The sequence below is a fragment of the Globicephala melas genome, chromosome 10 (assembly GCF_963455315.2).
Source record: "Globicephala melas chromosome 10, mGloMel1.2, whole genome shotgun sequence".
NCBI classification, from domain to species: domain Eukaryota; kingdom Metazoa; phylum Chordata; class Mammalia; order Artiodactyla; family Delphinidae; genus Globicephala; species Globicephala melas.
Genome location: NC_083323.1, coordinates 73,613,499 through 73,630,846, shown reverse-complemented (window position 1 = coordinate 73,630,846; position 17,348 = coordinate 73,613,499). Strand labels below are relative to the sequence as shown.

At 36.0% G+C, this 17,348-nt stretch overlaps 2 long non-coding RNA genes across 2 annotated transcripts in view; one reads left to right on the top strand and one right to left on the bottom strand.

The window, feature by feature from the left end:
* LOC138842846 (uncharacterized) overlaps positions 1 to 17,348 on the top strand; it is a 123,683-nt gene that overhangs the window by 102,665 nt on the left and 3,670 nt on the right. The gene's annotated exons all lie outside the window — the stretch shown is intronic.
* On the bottom strand, positions 1,565 to 17,280 carry LOC132597998 (uncharacterized). The gene is made up of 3 exons (XR_009565598.1): positions 17,153 to 17,280; positions 5,473 to 5,665; positions 1,565 to 2,592 (listed from the first exon to the last, which is right to left on the bottom strand). It is a non-coding gene; the product is annotated as an uncharacterized lncRNA (long non-coding RNA).

The following is a 17,348-nucleotide window of genomic DNA, read 5'->3' as shown; positions in this document are numbered from 1 at the left end:
AGACTGATGCTGTCTTTTTACAGAATTCTCTTTCCTACATAATTATAGGTTAGCATGACCAAATGAAGTACTTTGCAAGAAATTTGGAAGGGAGAACTATGTAGCAGACACATTAACTTCACATTAGGAAGGTTTTTTGTTTGTTTCTGTTTCTTTGCTTTTATGGCTTCTAAATGGGCTGTGAAATTTGGAGCAAAAAAATGATGAGTTCACAACACTAATTTTCCTGCCCAAATCTCTTATAAGGGAGCTGACTACCATAAAATAAAACCTCATCTTCTATAGACATATTGCTCATATTTATAAAAATCATACCTGTGTCAAAGAGTGTTTTTCCTATGTTTTCCTCTATGAGTTTTACAGTGTCTGGTCTTACATTTAGGTCTTTAATCCATTTGGAGTGTATTTTTGTGTATGGTGTTAGGTAGTGTTCTCATTTTATTCTTTTACATGTAGCTGTCCAGTTTTCCCAGCACCACTATTGAAGAGGCTGTCTTTTCTCCATTGTATGTTCTTGCCTCCTTTGTCATAAATTAGGCAACCATATGTGTGTGGGTCTATCCCTGGTCTTTCTATCTTGTTCCATTGATCTATATTTCTGTTTTTGTGCCAGTACCATATTGTCTTGATTACTGTAGCTTTGTAGTATAGTTTGAAGTTGGGGAGCCTGATTCCTCCAGCTCCACTTTTCTTTGCAGTATTATTTTGGCTATTCAGGGTCTTTTGTATTCCCATATGAATGTGGTACTGATGAACATAGTGGCAGGGCAGGAATAAAGATATAGATATAGGGAATGGAGTTGAAGACACGGGATGGAGGGGCAAGCTGGGGTGAAGTAAGAGTAGCATTGATATATATACACTACCAAATGGTAAATATTTAGCTAGTGGGAAGCAGCAGCATAGCGCAGGGAGATCAGGTCTGTACTTTGTGACGACCTAGAGTGGTGGAAGAGACAGGGTGGGAGGGAGGCTCAAGAGGGAGGAGATATGGGGATATATGTATGTATATGGCTGATTCACTTTGTTGTACAACAGAAACTAACACAGTATTGTGAAGCAATTATACTCCAATAAAGATCTATAAAAAAATCATACCTAAATTATAAGATTACAGAATTGAATTCTCAAGCTTGCAAGGCTTTTTATGATAAATTTACGGTATTGATTGGGAAGGATTGGGGTCCTAAATATTAGGATAGAGGCATATGGAAAAATTCCAAATAAGATTGGAAAGTTGAACTTTTAAACTCTGCTAAACTGCCTTTCTTTTAGAATTATCTCTTCAACCTCTTGTTTTAAAGACGTTAGTTTCCTCTTGTTTGAAGAAACTATAATTTCCTCCCCACTGAGACAGTTCTCTTGCAAGAAGAGACTGCTAATCCTCTCCATATCCTATCTCCAACAATTCTTAATGCTCCTACATCTATAACCAGAGTCAAGTTCCAACAGGGCCAGAAGGTAATGTACAAAGTGTGACATAGAAAGTATTACATATACCAAAAATTTTTCACATATGATTTTAACATTCTACATTTACCAAAACCTAGGTAAACAAGTGAGAATTAATCCTAAGGTTTTTAGATTAAGGTAGAAGAAATACAAATTTGGCTCAGGCTGAGGAGAGCAATAAGGTCTCACTTAGCCAAGGTTCTGGATTCAATATGTTAAATCAAGAAGCTAGGAGTAGCTTTAACATTTTCCTTTGCAAATGACTAAAATCTGGGACCAAAAAGTGCTTACATTTAATTAAATTAAATGCTAGAAATTCCCTGTCATATTACTGAGGGATACAACCAAAGTCTTAGTGAGATCGGAACGGTAGAATGTATTTATGATGTCCTATTTGTTTATTTATCTCCTAATACACCCCTCAGGTGGATCAGAATACACTCCCTTCATTAAGTCTGGAAGAAATATATTCATGGGGAGTCCACAGTGTCCTTAATGAGCTCCTTTGTGATTACATATGTTTTTCTTTTTAAATATTTATTTATTTATTTAGCTACATCGGGTTGGGGCAGGTGGGACCTTCGCTGCGCCCTGAGGGATCTTTCATTGTGGTGCATGGGCTCTTCATTACGACGAGCAGGCTTCTCTCTAGTTGTGGTGCACAGGCTCCAGAGCACACAGGCTCAGTAGATGCGATGTGCAGGCTTCTCTCTAGTTGTGGCTCATGGGCTCCACAGTGCACAGGCTCTGTAGTTTGCAGCACGTGGGCTATATAGTTGTGGTGCTCAGTAGTCGCGACACACCGGCTCAGTTGCCCTGTGGCATGTGGGATCTTAGTTCTCCAACCAGGGATGGAACTCGCGTCCCCTGCATTCTTAACCACTGGACCACCAGGGAAGTCCCTGTGACTACTTTCTATTGTTCAGAAATATAAGCAGAAACTACTGTCATGGATCTGGGGTCCCAGAAATCAATGGGGATAATGGAATTCCAGGGTGGCAGATGGCAAATAGAGGCACTTAATCTCCAGAGATAAAATAGTAATGGTAACTCCACTGCAGAGCAGAGCTGAAGCAGGAATCAGAATGTCTATGCTGCAAAGATTTTGGTGTTGAATAGTTCATCGTTATGTACCTAGAACTAAAATAAATGAGTAGTCCGTTAAATTTGTAAAAGTAAAAATTCCCAAATGTGTTAACCGTGATCTGTTTTAGAACACAATACAGTCACAGACATCCCTCAACCAGTTTACAGTAACCAGAGTCATTTTAATGAAAAGAAGACTGAGTCCTCTTGAGGAAAGACCTAGCTATATAGCCCAAAATGGATATTGTTAATATTTCTCCTAGCTTTTCCCTAAAGACCTGCAAATATTTACCATGGTTACTATGAACTGGTGAAGGTGAAATCATCAGACTTTTCAAGGACATTTGACATTGACTCTGACCTCCCACTGATGCCTGGAGATAAAAATAGAACTGTAATGTACTAGTCAGAAGAGAGGCTTATGAAGGTCACATAATCAATGGAGTGTGTCCATTTCATAGTAGACCCAATGGACACCTAAACCCACACCGTGACTATCTTCTGAGTTCCAAAATACATAATCAGATAGCACATGCTCATCAGCGGACTTGGTTCTTTAACCCGTGGAAAGGGCTTTGTTATGGTAGGGAAAGCCTAGTGAAAACCCCTAGATCTTCCTTTACACATAAAATATTAAACCGGAAACAACACCACATCCCAAGAGGGATTTCAGAGATTAATGTCACTATCAAGCCCCTAAAAGTGCTGGAGTTTATTCCTACCACAGCTAATTCAACTTACCTATTTTTTTTTTTTTTTTGCGGTATGCGGGCCTCTCACTGTTGTGGCCTCTCCCGTTGCGGAGCACAGGCTCCAGACACGCAGGCTCAGCGTCCATGGCTCACGGGCCCAGGCGCTCCGCGGCATGTGGGATCTTCCCGGACCGGGGCACGAACCCATGTCCCCTGCATCGGCAGGCGGACTCTCAACCACTGCGCCACCAGGGAAGCCCTCAACTTACCTATTTTGCTTGTGCAGAGGACAGATGTAAATAACCATTATGAAATGAGATTATTGAAAATATAATCATGCAGTGATTCCAATTGCATCTGCTAATCTAGATGTAGTTTCATTGCTGGAGCAAATCATTACATCTCCTGTCAACTGATAGGCAATGATAGATGTGGACAATGCTTTTCTTCTCTAAACTTTTGAGCAAAGAGGTAGTTTGCTTTCAGCAGGTAGAGCCAGAAACACAATTGTACTATTCTAGCTCAGGGGTATATCAACTGTTAAGCTTTCTGTCATAGTCTAGTCTGTAATGACCTGAAACACCTCTCAGTTCAAAAGGATGTCATGTTTATACATTACATTTATGATGCGGTGATTTTGCATCTGATGAACAGGAAGTATCAGCAACTCTAGAGACTTTGACATGCATGTTAGAATTGGGGAACGCATCCCACAAAATTCAGGGACTTGCCACCTTGGTGACATTTCTAGGGGCTCCATCTCATAGGAATGTTGAAATATCCCTTCCAAGATGAGAGATAAATTGCTGCATCTTGTCCCTCTACTATTGAGAAAAGTTTTAACAGTCTATGGGTCTCTTTAGATTTGGGGTGCCACATATATCTCACTTTGCTGTATTATTCTTACTCATTTATTTAGTATCCTGAAAAGCTGCCAGTTTTGAGTGAGACTAAGTTTCTGCAATATGTCCATCTGCCAAGAAAGCTGTTCTGCTTGGACCATATGACTCAACGGATCCAATTTTGTTTTAAGTGTTTATGGCAGAAAACAAATGTATTGAACCTTTTGCAGGCTGGTATAAATGATTCACAGAATGGAGTTTTGGAATTTTGGAGAAAGCTATAACAGTTCCTACATATAACTTTCCTTCTGAGACATCACTTCTTTTTGATACCTTGCCTTAGCAGAGATGAAGTGCTTTATTTACACAGGGCAGCCAGTTATCATAAAGCCTGAGACGCCCATCATGACCTGGGTTTATCTCAAGGAAATCAATTGCTGCTAAGAAAGTCCATGGATACAAAACTTCAAATTTACAAAGTTCTATACAGGATGGAGGCTGACTTTTGCAAATAATACTTTAATTTTTTTTTTGGTTAAAGGAAAATAATTTTTATATTCAAATGCATATGTCTTAAGCAACTTACAGAATTTACTGTTGGAGTAAAAATGATTTTGGGAGCAAGACAAGCACCTCAAAGAGGAGAAGCAAAGATTAAAGAATTGGGGGCTTCCCTGGTGGTGCAGTGGTTGAGAGTCCGCCTGCCAATGCAGGGCACGCGGGTTCGTGCCCTGCTCCGGGAAGATCCCACATGCCGCGGAGCGCCTGGGCCCGTGAGCCATGGCCGCTGAGCCTGCGCGTCCGGAGCCTGTGACCCGCAACGGGAGAGGCCACAACAGTGAGAGGCCCGCGTACAGAAAAAAAAAAAAAAAAAAAAAGAATTGGGAGCCGCTGTAATCAAGGCAGGCTCTGCCTCCCAGATACCCTGCTCCTGAGCTGTGTTCTTTCCCAACAAAGCCTGCTGCCTGACAGCACCAGACCCTGTGCAGAAAAAAAAAAAAATTGGTTTATTTGTTTTAAGTAAATCAATAAACGACAAATGGTCTTGAATAAGGAGGGAAGGGGGCAAGGCACAACCTTTAAAAGAATGATATAGCCATAGGACATGACAAAAACTGTTTAGAACCAACCTGGTCCAAGATGGCGGAAGATTTGACTCCCAGTGGGCCTTGGGCTTCATTATATGCTCATTGTAATACATTAGCATGCTAAATGACACACCCACCAGCACCATGACAGTTACGAGGCTAACTATAAAAGACCAAAAAGTGGGCGGTGGCCCAATTCCTGGAAATCCCCATCCCTTCCCCCAAATAGTTGGAATAATCCTCCCACGCATTAGTCTATGAAATTACTCACCCCTATAAAAACTGACAACCCTGTACCCTGGGGCCTCTTACCTTCAGAGATGGCCCACACTCTGTCTGTGGAGTATGTATCTCCCTGAATAAACCTTCTTTCACTTTACTATAGCTCTCTCTTGAACTCTTTCCTGTGCGAAGCCAAGAATCCACACTTGGCAGCCGTCCCAGGGACTCGCCTGAGACCTGGGACGTGACCATCTTCTCGCACTCCACTTTATCTCCTGCAAGTCTGAATTGAAATAATAAATATTAAATTAGCTTTCTTCTAAAGGGATTTTTACATTTTCTTTAGTTTATGATAAGCCTAGAATGTGTGGTAACTTGGAATAAGAAAAAAAAAAAAGATTTGAACGGAAAAGGCTGTGATGAACTACAAGGGGATGATTGGGTTCTATGGATAAACTGAGGAAGATAAGGATGCCAAAGATTCCGCAGTTAAGTCATTTGCTGTTTTTTGTTTGGTTATGAGTTCTCTCCTGTGTGGTCAGGTCACTGGAAGTTGCTGTTCTCTTGCTCTCTGTACATCCCCAGCTAGACCAGTGCCTGGGGTCTAGTTACACCCTACTCACATGACTGACCTTCCTACATACTGTCCCCAGGCCCCAGCTAGAGATTGTTCTTATCAAAGAGGAGGTGAGGGGCCTGCCCGCTGCTAGTTTCCCTGGTAACCAAAGAGCTAACCTGACTTCAATTCCCCCTATAACTGGCAATCTCCTCTTCCCCCCAGGAGCAAAGACTGGCACCGTGTGCTGCCCACCATCTGCTGCACATGGTGGGGTGTTGCTTCAGAAGTATAAGATCCCGCTATCCATTAAACCATTGATGTCTCTGTCACTGACTCCGGGCTCTTTCTTTGTCTTGAAGCTGGGCAACTACAGGCCTTGAAGGCCAGTGGGGTGCAACCCAACACCTCCTTAATGCCCATATTTTGTTTACTGCGTACAATCAAAGTTGTTATTGACAATTTGGAGAGTAATGCAAAAGACACATTAGTGGTAGGATGTCAGCAGTTGCAAAAAATAAGCCTCAATTTTGGTGATTTCAGATTGAGCTGGAATAGAACTCCCTTGGAAAAATTTAAAGTATATTTATAATAATAAAACCAACAACAATAGTGGTAGTTGTAATAATATAAACAATGATAATGACTGCCAACATTAATGCACACTATCTGCCTCAGGTATTGTTGAAGTGCTTTACCTGGATTATCACTTAATTATCACTATAATATATGAGGTAAAACTGTTGTTCCCTCTGTTTTCAGTGAAGAATTTGAGTCACCAAACATTTAAGAAACTTGCCAAAGATCAAACTTCTTACAATGAAAGTCGCAGAGAGTCAGAGTTGGTAGACTTAGCTAATCACCCCTACACTAGTATACTCTCCATTTACAGAAATGAGGGGAGAGGGAATTTAGCCTTTGATTTATATTAATTGATAGAGTAATTCTAGAACACTGAGCTTCTTTGGGTTATGAATGCTATATTTGTGTTTATTTTGTGTGTATTTCCTACCTTTTAAGATTATTTTTCATTTTATTTATGTGCGACACAATTGTGTCATGAAATAAATATCACTAGAAATATATTTCTCATACTGTCAACTGGTTGCCAAGTCACGTACTTATAACTGTTTAAAACTGAGCAAGTACTATTATGTAAACAGATGTTTCATCCTCCGTAAGACTGGTGATTTATGAAATACATTTTGTAATAAGTTAAGAAGACTGTAGAAATATCACTTCCCCATAAATGAAACAAAAGAATCAATTTATTACACAGAAAATGGGTAATGTGCAAATTGGATTCTGTGACAACTCATTGAACAATCATGAGCAAACACAATAAAATGTAATTTCCTTTACCTTAAATTCTTTAAAGTTAGCAGTTAAAGCTGGATTCTCATATATGCCATTCCATATCTTCCAAGAAAATGATTTTGTGTGTCAAATATCTGTAGCAAGGATAATTCATGAGCTGAGATTTTAAGGGTGAAGAAACCAATGAAAAGTTGCACTGGTGTTCCTTTGCTTCAGACTTATAACTGCACAATGTTAATTTTTTTTTCAGTTTTGTGTGAGCTCATGTAGTGACAGGAAAGCATAATATAATCAAGACAGCAGGGAGCTTCTCTCTACAACTCGAATGAATTTACATTTGTCCATTATGTAAATGATTCTTCACCATTTGCCTATTTGAAGTAGTGGCAGAGTGAATTTCCATGTGCACTTATGAAAGTGTTTTCAAAGTCTTTCTACAATGATACAAAAATACTCATTTTTTCATTAATATTAAGATAAGTTACTGGTGTATTTCTATCAGAAATAAGAAATTGGTCAAATGTGTTCTTATTTTCTTTATTTATCTTGTATATGATTTATCCTGCAAAGCTAAGTCTGTTAATAGATTTATTTCATAACCTGAATTAGCCATGATTATAGTTTTAATAGTTGGAGGTCATTAAATACTTTTTATAATGTTTTTATAATAATTAGTAAATCCTCTAAAGTTTTCACTTAAAAGGGTGTGAAAACTATGTGTTAAATAAGAACAAAAATAAAATAAAAATATTATCACATCTATGACAGATATCTTTAATCAATAAATTCTAGAAATTTATCAAATAGAAAGTTTCCAGCCTCTGCAAGTTTTGAATTATATCCCTCTGGTTTTATTCTCTTGTAAGATAAATATAGTTGAATGAATTTTGCTGTAAATATGAAAAATACTTTCATCCCCAGAAGTTAAAGTGCATTTTAAAATGAATGCTTTTCAACATATTTCATTTAATAGTCAACTTTACTTTTGACTCAATGAATGCCATATATTTTTTATTCCTGAAATTTAGTTCACTTTATAGCAGTTGCACAAGTAGTCACTCACTCAGTCAGTGCAATTAATAACATACGGCAGGCAAGTAGTAAAAGTGTTTAAACCATTTATTTTCTTTAGTGCAGACTTGGGGAGGTTTGCTATGGCACAGATTTTTCACGAGTAAGCAAGTTTCTGTTCAGTAGTGTATATGACATTTTTTTCTGAGTTTATTGTCCAAAGAATAGTCTAAGCTCACAGCTCCATCCTCCTCAATGAATACTTCTCCCAAATTGCTCATCTACTTTTATGCTTTAACTATCACGTTTGTGGCCACAAACCTCATATTAACAACAAGTGCTCTAATTTTTTGTTTCTCTAATTATCTATTCAAAGCTACCTTCAAGGTATCTCCACTTTTATTTTCTCCCAACCACACAAATTTAATAGTCATAAACAAAAAGCTGTTTTTCTATTGCTCTTGTGCCTCTTCTTACCCTAGACTTTTCTTTTGCATCTGTAGATCATGCCCAGTCTGCCCTCTGCCCAGACTTGAAGGCTTCAATTTCTACTTCAGTGTCCACTTACATCCAGTACCTTCCATCGCTCTACTCTGGGCTTGTGTTCCTGCTTTAATTTGTTTCACAAAATGCCTTTATTTTGTAGTACCTCTGTCATCAAACTAAATCCCTTAGGCATCTAAGACTTTTCTGTAACTAGCAGAATGAATTCTTTTCAGAGTCATACTTATTTCTTATAACCATGCAAACCAACACCTTTAGTTAAGTCATCTTTATCAATACTACTTCTCCCCTTGTATCTCCTTCTACACACACACACACACACACACACACACACACACACACACACTTTATTCATATCGGCAACTGTTCCTTTCCTCATTTTATGCCTCACATGGGCAACCGTTTCTAATATGCTCAACTAATTCAAACCATATATTTTACTCTAAAGGTTGCCTAAGAATTTTCTTGCAAATTCTGAATTGCTTATGCTTAAATATTTCAATTCTTGATATTCTCTTTTTACTACCTCATCCACTGTGTGATGCATGGTGACCTGGAATTTAAGGAAAAATTCTAGAAGGATTTTCTAGAGGGTGGATGTTTTCTTTCATTTAAATTTTGATTAAATACATTGACATTATTTTAACACAATAGCACTTGTTTAAAAATGTTTCCTTATTTATAAATCAGTTAGATATAATAGTAAAGGTCATAAAAACCAATTGTAATAAAACTATAAATTTCAGGATTTCTATGGGAACCTAATGCAAAATGTAATTCAGAAGAGGATATATGAAAGCAGATTCTGTAGAAATTCTCTGAGTTCAAATATGTCATCGTAGATTTTCACTCTGCTTCCAAATGACACAAGCGTGATATAAAGTAAACCTCTTTAAGTTTTTTATCATTTAAATTTGTGAATTTATTATCCATTCCAGCTTTTTAGTGTTTTTTAAAGACGTGGGTGGGATGCAGGCATTACTTCTTGCACCATTTTGGCTTCATACCACTAGATTTAAGCATTTAACAGTTGGAAGCCTCTTACGTGTTCATTTGTAGAAAATGAACTAGGGAGGATGGTTTCACAGTGACTCTCCTGCCTTCTCTCTGCTCCAAGTGGAACATCTGCTGGAGGTATGTGCATTCTTTCTGCAAAGACATGATGTCCTTGTACCCATTTTCAATTTCGTAATGATTGTCAGTGAGAACTGGTGAAGCGTGAAGTAGAGAGTGCAAGTTTGGTTGTCAGGAACAGCAATGATTTGTGCTAGATAAGAAGGTTAGATAGGAAGATAGAGGTTAGATAGGAAGAAAGGAGTTGATGTATTAAAAACTATGCTGGATTGAGGTCCTCTGGAAACCAAATCAGAGACATTTATTTGCATGAGATGTATCAGACGGTGCTCTTAGTCACAATTGCCATAAAGGAAAGGAAACAATGAGAGTTTGAACCTTGATGTAGTTGAAATAGAGGTTTCATTCACTCCTATGAGAAGCTCTAGAGTTTGTATGGCCAAATAGACTACAAGATCAAAATGAAAAATTGCAATAATGACGTAGGCAGAAAATTAAAAAGAGGAAAGAAAGAAAGAATGAATGAAAGGGAGAAAGATTGAGAAGAGACTAGTGAATAGCTGTAAAACTAATCAAATTGAAAAGGAAAAATGTTTTAAATGAATAAAAAATCATAAATATCATGAAAAATAAATTAAAAATCATAAACTGTATATATTGGCAGAGCATAACAGGAAATATCTCATAAAACTTTGTGCACTGCACTAAATTTGGGTATCTTCACATAGTAGAAATCTATTTTAGTATTAACATAAAATTTCATGTTGTAAAGCCTCCTAAATAACCATTAACAAGATAAAAGGACACATTTTTAACAGAATTAACTTGTAATTTTTAATGCCTGGATTTAGGAATAGTAAAATAAATACTGGGTTTTGATAAGCCCAGTGGAACACCAGGATATTTGAAAAGATAAAAAATTATTAATTTTAGTCATGAATTAAATTAATCAATACATAAAATATCTACTATGACATTAATAACACTCAAATACAACTGATTTTTTTCAGGCAGTATAGACCTTTCTTCTTTCTTATTTTCCCTATTTTGCAACTTTTTGCTCTTTTTCAATTTTTTAAATTTATTCTCTTGTTTTTTCCATCTGCCTCTTTCTAATGTTTATTATTGAAGCTAGATTTATGGATGTCAAAGGAACATATTAAACCCCACAAAATTTAGTAATAATGACTCCTCTGAAAATATGAAGTAAAGGCCAAATGCTGTTGAGTGGCATGTAGATGGAAACTCAAGAAAAAATAATATTTATTATAAAATTAAGCTTATCATCAAATTTGTAAACATGTAAATGGTGTTAGAGACTAGATTTTTCTGTCAGTTTCTCTATATCAGTAGAAAAGGCAACAAGTGCAGAAAAATAAACAAGCAACAACAATGACCTTCCACATGCTATCTGCACTCTCAATATTTTTGTACTTATTTGACATAGCAAACTCTTAATGAAATGCATGCTGGGGTAAGGAATGGCGCTGGGGCAGATCGTTGTAACACTCTGCTGGTAAATAACATTGCTCCCCTCCTAATTCTAAGAATCATTCAGTTTCTCTAAGGAAATATATATATTTTTTTGTTGTTGTATTGTTTGTGGGAGGAGGATGAGATGTCAATTTTGAAGCAATGGAAAAGAAGGAAAGATGTAAAGATAAAAACTGGAAAGACTAATTCCAGAACTGATTTTCAAAATTGCCTGAGAGAAATAATCTATATTGTCAGAAATCAGGATAGTGATTTCCTTTGGGAGTTGCTACTAGAAGCAAAGATGAAGGAGGCTTCTAGACTAAAATGTTTAACAAAATTAGTGTACCCCCTAAAACAGTAGCTCTTTTTTTTTTTTTTTTTTCCAGTACACGGACCTCTCACTGCTGGGGCCTCTCCCGTTGCGGAGCACAGGCTCCGGACGCGCAGGCTCAGCGGCCATGGCTCACGGGCCCAGCCGCTCCGTGACATGTGGGATCTTCCCGGACTGGGGCACAAACCCGCGTCCCCTGCATCAGCAGGCGGACTCTCAACCACTGCACCACCAGAGAAGCCCAGTAGCTCATTTTTAATGCTTCAAGAATACTTAAAAATAATTTTTTTAATGATTAATGTAAACTATGGAAATAGCACACAAAATAAGTACACAACTAATCATGGTAATTCATACCTGTTTTTTTGTTGTTGTTTTTGTTTTTTTTCGGGTGTGCCATGCGGATGTCAGGATTTTAGTTCCCTGACCAGGGATTGAACCCAGGCCCCCTGCAGTGGAAGCCCAGAGTCCTAACCACTGGACCACCAGGGAATTCCCTCATGTCTGTATACTCTAATCATGTGATAGAGAAGCTTCTAAGATATTCCCCTAAGATCCCTGCACTGTAGTGTAAATGACTTATATAATCTCCTTCTCTTGAGTGTGGGTGTAGTCTGGAATATAATGGGATATCACTTGTGTGATTAGTTTACTAATAAGCTAACTGTGTGTTATGCAGAAGGGAGATTATTCTTGTGTGGCTGACCTAATTACATAAGCTTTTAAAAGAAGGTGAAACATCAGAGATGGAAGAACACAAATGAAGATGAGAATTCCATCAATAGTCTATCATAGAAATCAATTAATGAAATTTATTTTGAGTTCATAGATTTTTATTTTATTGCATTTTCTCTTTAAAATTTTAATCTAATTATTATTGTTAATTATTATAGGTACAATTATCTTATTTTATTAATTTCAACTCTCACCTTTCTAATTTTCTCTCTTCTACTTTTTTTGGGTTTAATTTGATTTTCTTTTTCCAGCATCTTAAGGGAATAATTTAAGTCATTGTATTCATAATTCTTTTTTTTCCTAATATAAATACTTAAAGACACATATCTCAAGACTGTTTTAGCTATATTGAACAAATTTTGATCTACTGTGTTTCCATATTTACTCATTAAAATATTTTCTATTTTCCCGAGTATTTTTTTGTCCCAAGTGTTATTTGTAAGTGAATTGTTTAGTTTCTGTGCACTTGAATATTTTAATATGCCCCTTTTTGTGAATTACTAATTTAATTATGCTGTATAAATGGACTCATACAATATGTCGTATCTGTGGATGTCTTTTTATATCTGGAATAAAATTTACAAGGTTTTTCTATATTGTAGCATGTATCATTACTTAATTCTTACAATGAATAATATTTCATTGTATGGATATAACACATTTTATTTGCTCATTTATCAGTTGATGGACATTTAGATTATTTCTACTTTTTGTCTATTAATAAACCATGCTGCTGTGAAAAAGTGAAGAGAAGTTATGGTAGACATATGTTTTTATTATTCATAGGTATATACATATGAAAATACCGAGGAGGGGAATTTCTGGATTATATGGTAACTCTATTTTTAACATTTTGAGAAACAGCTGAACTATTTCCCATGGAGTCTATATCATTTTACATTCCTACCACCAATTTCTCAACATCCTGGCCAGCTAGTTTTATGATCTGTCCTTTTGACTTTAGTCATCCTAGTAGGCATTAAATAGTGAATATACTGTGAGTATCCTACTATATCAGTATCAGAGATGATCATGTGCTGTGTGTCATTTAATCTATTAATAGAGTATATTATATCGATAGTTTTTACGTATAAAACTGCCAATGCATTCTCTGGATGAAGCCCATTTAGCCGTAGATACTTATTTTTATATATTGTTGGATTCATTTTTTCCGAGTATTTTTTGAACACTCTTTGTCTATATTCATTAAGAATATTGGTCTATAGATTGCTCTTATAATGTCCTTATACTAGATGGAAAATAGCCACCTGTCTTATTTCTATAGCAAGGAAACATTTTTTCACACTAATTCATGAACTCATTCTGTTCTATCATGATACATGCAGAAATAATGCAAATTTATATTAACATAGGAAAATTAATCATCATTATCATGAGGTGTTTCTTTTCAATGAAAGAGAAGCATGTAATTTCCATGTGCAGATGCACATTTAATGGGATCAGCTGTATGGTGATGGACAGAAACTACATTTTTGGTGGTGAACATGTTGAAAAGTATGCAGAAGTAGATAATATCATGTTGTACACATGGAACTTACATAATGTCATAAACTGACATTACCTCAATAAAAAACAAATCTAAAAAAGCACACTTAAGAAGAAAATTACTGTCTTGCTTTATGGTGCTTTTAAAAATGATTTTCCTCCTTCAGTGTTGTTACTTCAAATCTAATAAATTTAAGATGTATATGTAGGGTAGTGTTTATATCTCATATGTGGTTGGCCCATAAATATTATTTACAATATGCACAGTTTTACATTAGGGTATTATTTCCTGACCTCTCAACTAAAGTTTATAAATAACTGATTCTGACATTCTGTACATTGTAATATAAATGAGCATGGGGTACAATATCAACCTCTTACCATGACTGATCACTAACACTCAAGAATGTTTTATGTTGGAGTGGAAAAGACTTGACTATCATTGAATGGAAAACAGAAACATGATTATACTTAGAAAATAAAGGCAGTAAATGGTTCATTTGCTCTCTTTCCATTTGCAGAATTGTAATAAAAATGCCAACTAGATTGATATTTAGGCAAAAGTACATTGCAATGAAGTTCAGATTATAAGAGGAGCTGCATTAATATACAACATTCTTGTTTGAGCCTGCTTTTCTATTTCAATTTCAAGAGTACTTGGGTATTTTAATTTCAGTTATAGATACCCATTTAGCAACTCTCTTTTCTATAAAATAAATGTTAACACTTCTAAGTTATTCCATTTTACCATGTTTTCTTAGATTTTAATCTTAATATTAAAAAAAATCACAACATTTGAAAGAAGTTACAGTCCTGTATATCACACAGAGTACTGAATGCCTTCTAGTTCACACATTATTAGGCTGCTGTAGCAGCTGCATAGGATTTAGCACAACATATGGTGTTGATTCTTTCTCTTTTTTAATGAAAATCTGATTTATAAATCTCTTGCAACAAACTGGTGGTGAAATGTTTAGCAAAGCTATAACACATATTACTTGATATTTAAAAATGCCACCTTTTTTTCTCATGAGCACAATGATGACAGATGTATGAAGGTATGCTAAAAGAGGAGCGGAAATAAAATGGAAGGGAAGAATGAGAAAAAATGTAGAATTACAAGATAATAACTAATACTCTCTAAAATGAAAGTATTAAGGTTGTAGTATGGTGTTTTGTGTGTTTTATTGAGGGAGGGTAGAGAGGTAGTACAGCAGCTAAAGAAAAACTACACTGTTTCAGGATGTGTTAGAATGCTATGTAAGACATTTCAAATAAATGTTCTTAATATGAACAATATCAATTTTTAAAATATAGAAAAATTGTATTAGCAATTAAAGTAAAACGAAAAGTGTCATACAGGCTCTAGCTATACATATTCCAAGAAACAAACCTTGATGAAGATTGCCTTTCTTATTCATCAGTTCCTATTTTTCTATGCCCATGGCATTTATTCTTTCTAGAAATTAACTAGTGACTTGATATCATCTCATGTAAGAACTGATTCTGACTAAAATATTTTCCTTATATTCTTGAAGATTCCCTGTTATGGTACCTGTAATCTTTCCACTTAGATGAGGAACTACTTAAAACATCTTCCAATGAAAATATATTTATCAAGAGGAGATTTAAGAAGGGAGAAAACCTTCCTTTACCTCTAAAGTGATACAATGCAGGTGTTTTAAGGAAAAATAGATTTTCCTTATACATACATATATGCAGAGAAGCTTGATTCTCAATCTAAGTTTTAATCCTCATTACAACTCAAAACTAATATTTTGTTTATTAAGATGCTATCATAAGCTGTACTAGCAGCCCTTCTCGAAAACAACACTTACATCATCACCAGTGGTGGTATCTTATTTTTTAATGTCACTGGTAGATTACAGACTGGGAATTAGATGTGTTTTTTTATAACCGTTTACTTAGTGCCAAGTATTCATATGTTCATGCAGTCTGAGCTTGAGAATGTTGGGAATGACAGTTTCTATTTTCAGGCTAATCTTTTCTCTCTGTTGACCAAGTAACCTTTCCAGTCTTCACTTCCTCTTTATTCAGAATAAGTCCCCATCCCCCATTCCTGACAAAAGAGAGCCTCGATATTCTGGAATAATCTTCCTCACCCTAATTTAGATGTGTCAAACCATGTCTGAATACTAGAGTGAGTGTGATTCAGCCACAAGCTGGTAACTCCACTAAGACTAGTGAAGTCAATACTAGACCCCTAAGAAATAAAGCACTTAGGGCTAGCAAAGAAGAGATTTTTAAAAAAGAAAAATACTAATATCTATTGCTGACTAGTGAATTTTTATTCATTTTATTTATAATAAACAACTTAGATCTTATTATGCCAATAAATCTTATTAAGCCAATTAATGACGCTGGTACAATATTTATAGCTGTTTCTAACAGAATTCATTTTATGTATAAATGGCCAGTCACTATTCTTGTTCTCATTATTACTACCGTTATGCCCATCCTCACTGAACACAAATAATTTACAGTAATCTGTGATCTCTCTAGAAAAGGAAATGGCATTAAGGGAAATGGCATTAAGGAAATGGCATTAAGGGAAATCACAGATCGGCAGAGAGGAAATTAATTAAATATTAAATTAAATCTTGACAGCAAGCTTTCAGAGGCAGCAAAAAATCTCCATTGATGATACAAAGCAAATACACTTAACATCTTTCCTCATCTGTAGTATCTCAATAGATACTCTACAGATCTAATACAGACCTAGATAACAGATCTAATGATCTGTCACATGAAACACCTGCTCCAAAGTTTCTTTTCTCCCAACTCCTAAAAACATGAGTTCTACAACCCAAGCTAGGAGGTAGATTTTTGCCCCTTTTTTCTTCTCTCACATTGCTTAAGAGGCTTTCTACTTCAGTTGTCTGTAACTCCAGAGTAGTTTAAGTTATTCGACTTTTTCTGAATTTCATTTTAGTGCATCTCAAGAGGCTGACATTGATCAGACTCAGAGAATCTATCTTTTAATTCAAAGACTGAGTAAAAATCTGTAAATGCCTGTGCGTGAATGCATAGTTAGGGTCAATATTACTTTTTCAGTACCCATACCTTTACACTGCACCTGACGTGTTGCACTGATAAACACTATCAGGTATTCTAGTTTGCAAAAACTGTAAGGACCACTTCAAATGCATCTCTGGGAAACTAGCTGTTGGAACTGTCCTCAAATTTATCCTGCTGAGGCTAAAGTTTTCTTATCTATAAAATACTCTTCAGGGACTTACTTGGGGGTCCAGTGGTGAAGACTCCATGCTTCTACTTCAGGGAGCACAGGTTCAATCCCTGGTCAGGGAGAAAAGATCATGTATGCCATGCCATGCAGCCAAAAATAATAATAATAATAAAATACTATTCATTACTTAATTAAAAAAATAATGGGGGAAGCAGTAAAAGCCCTCAATTCCAGAGGGTGAGAAAGGT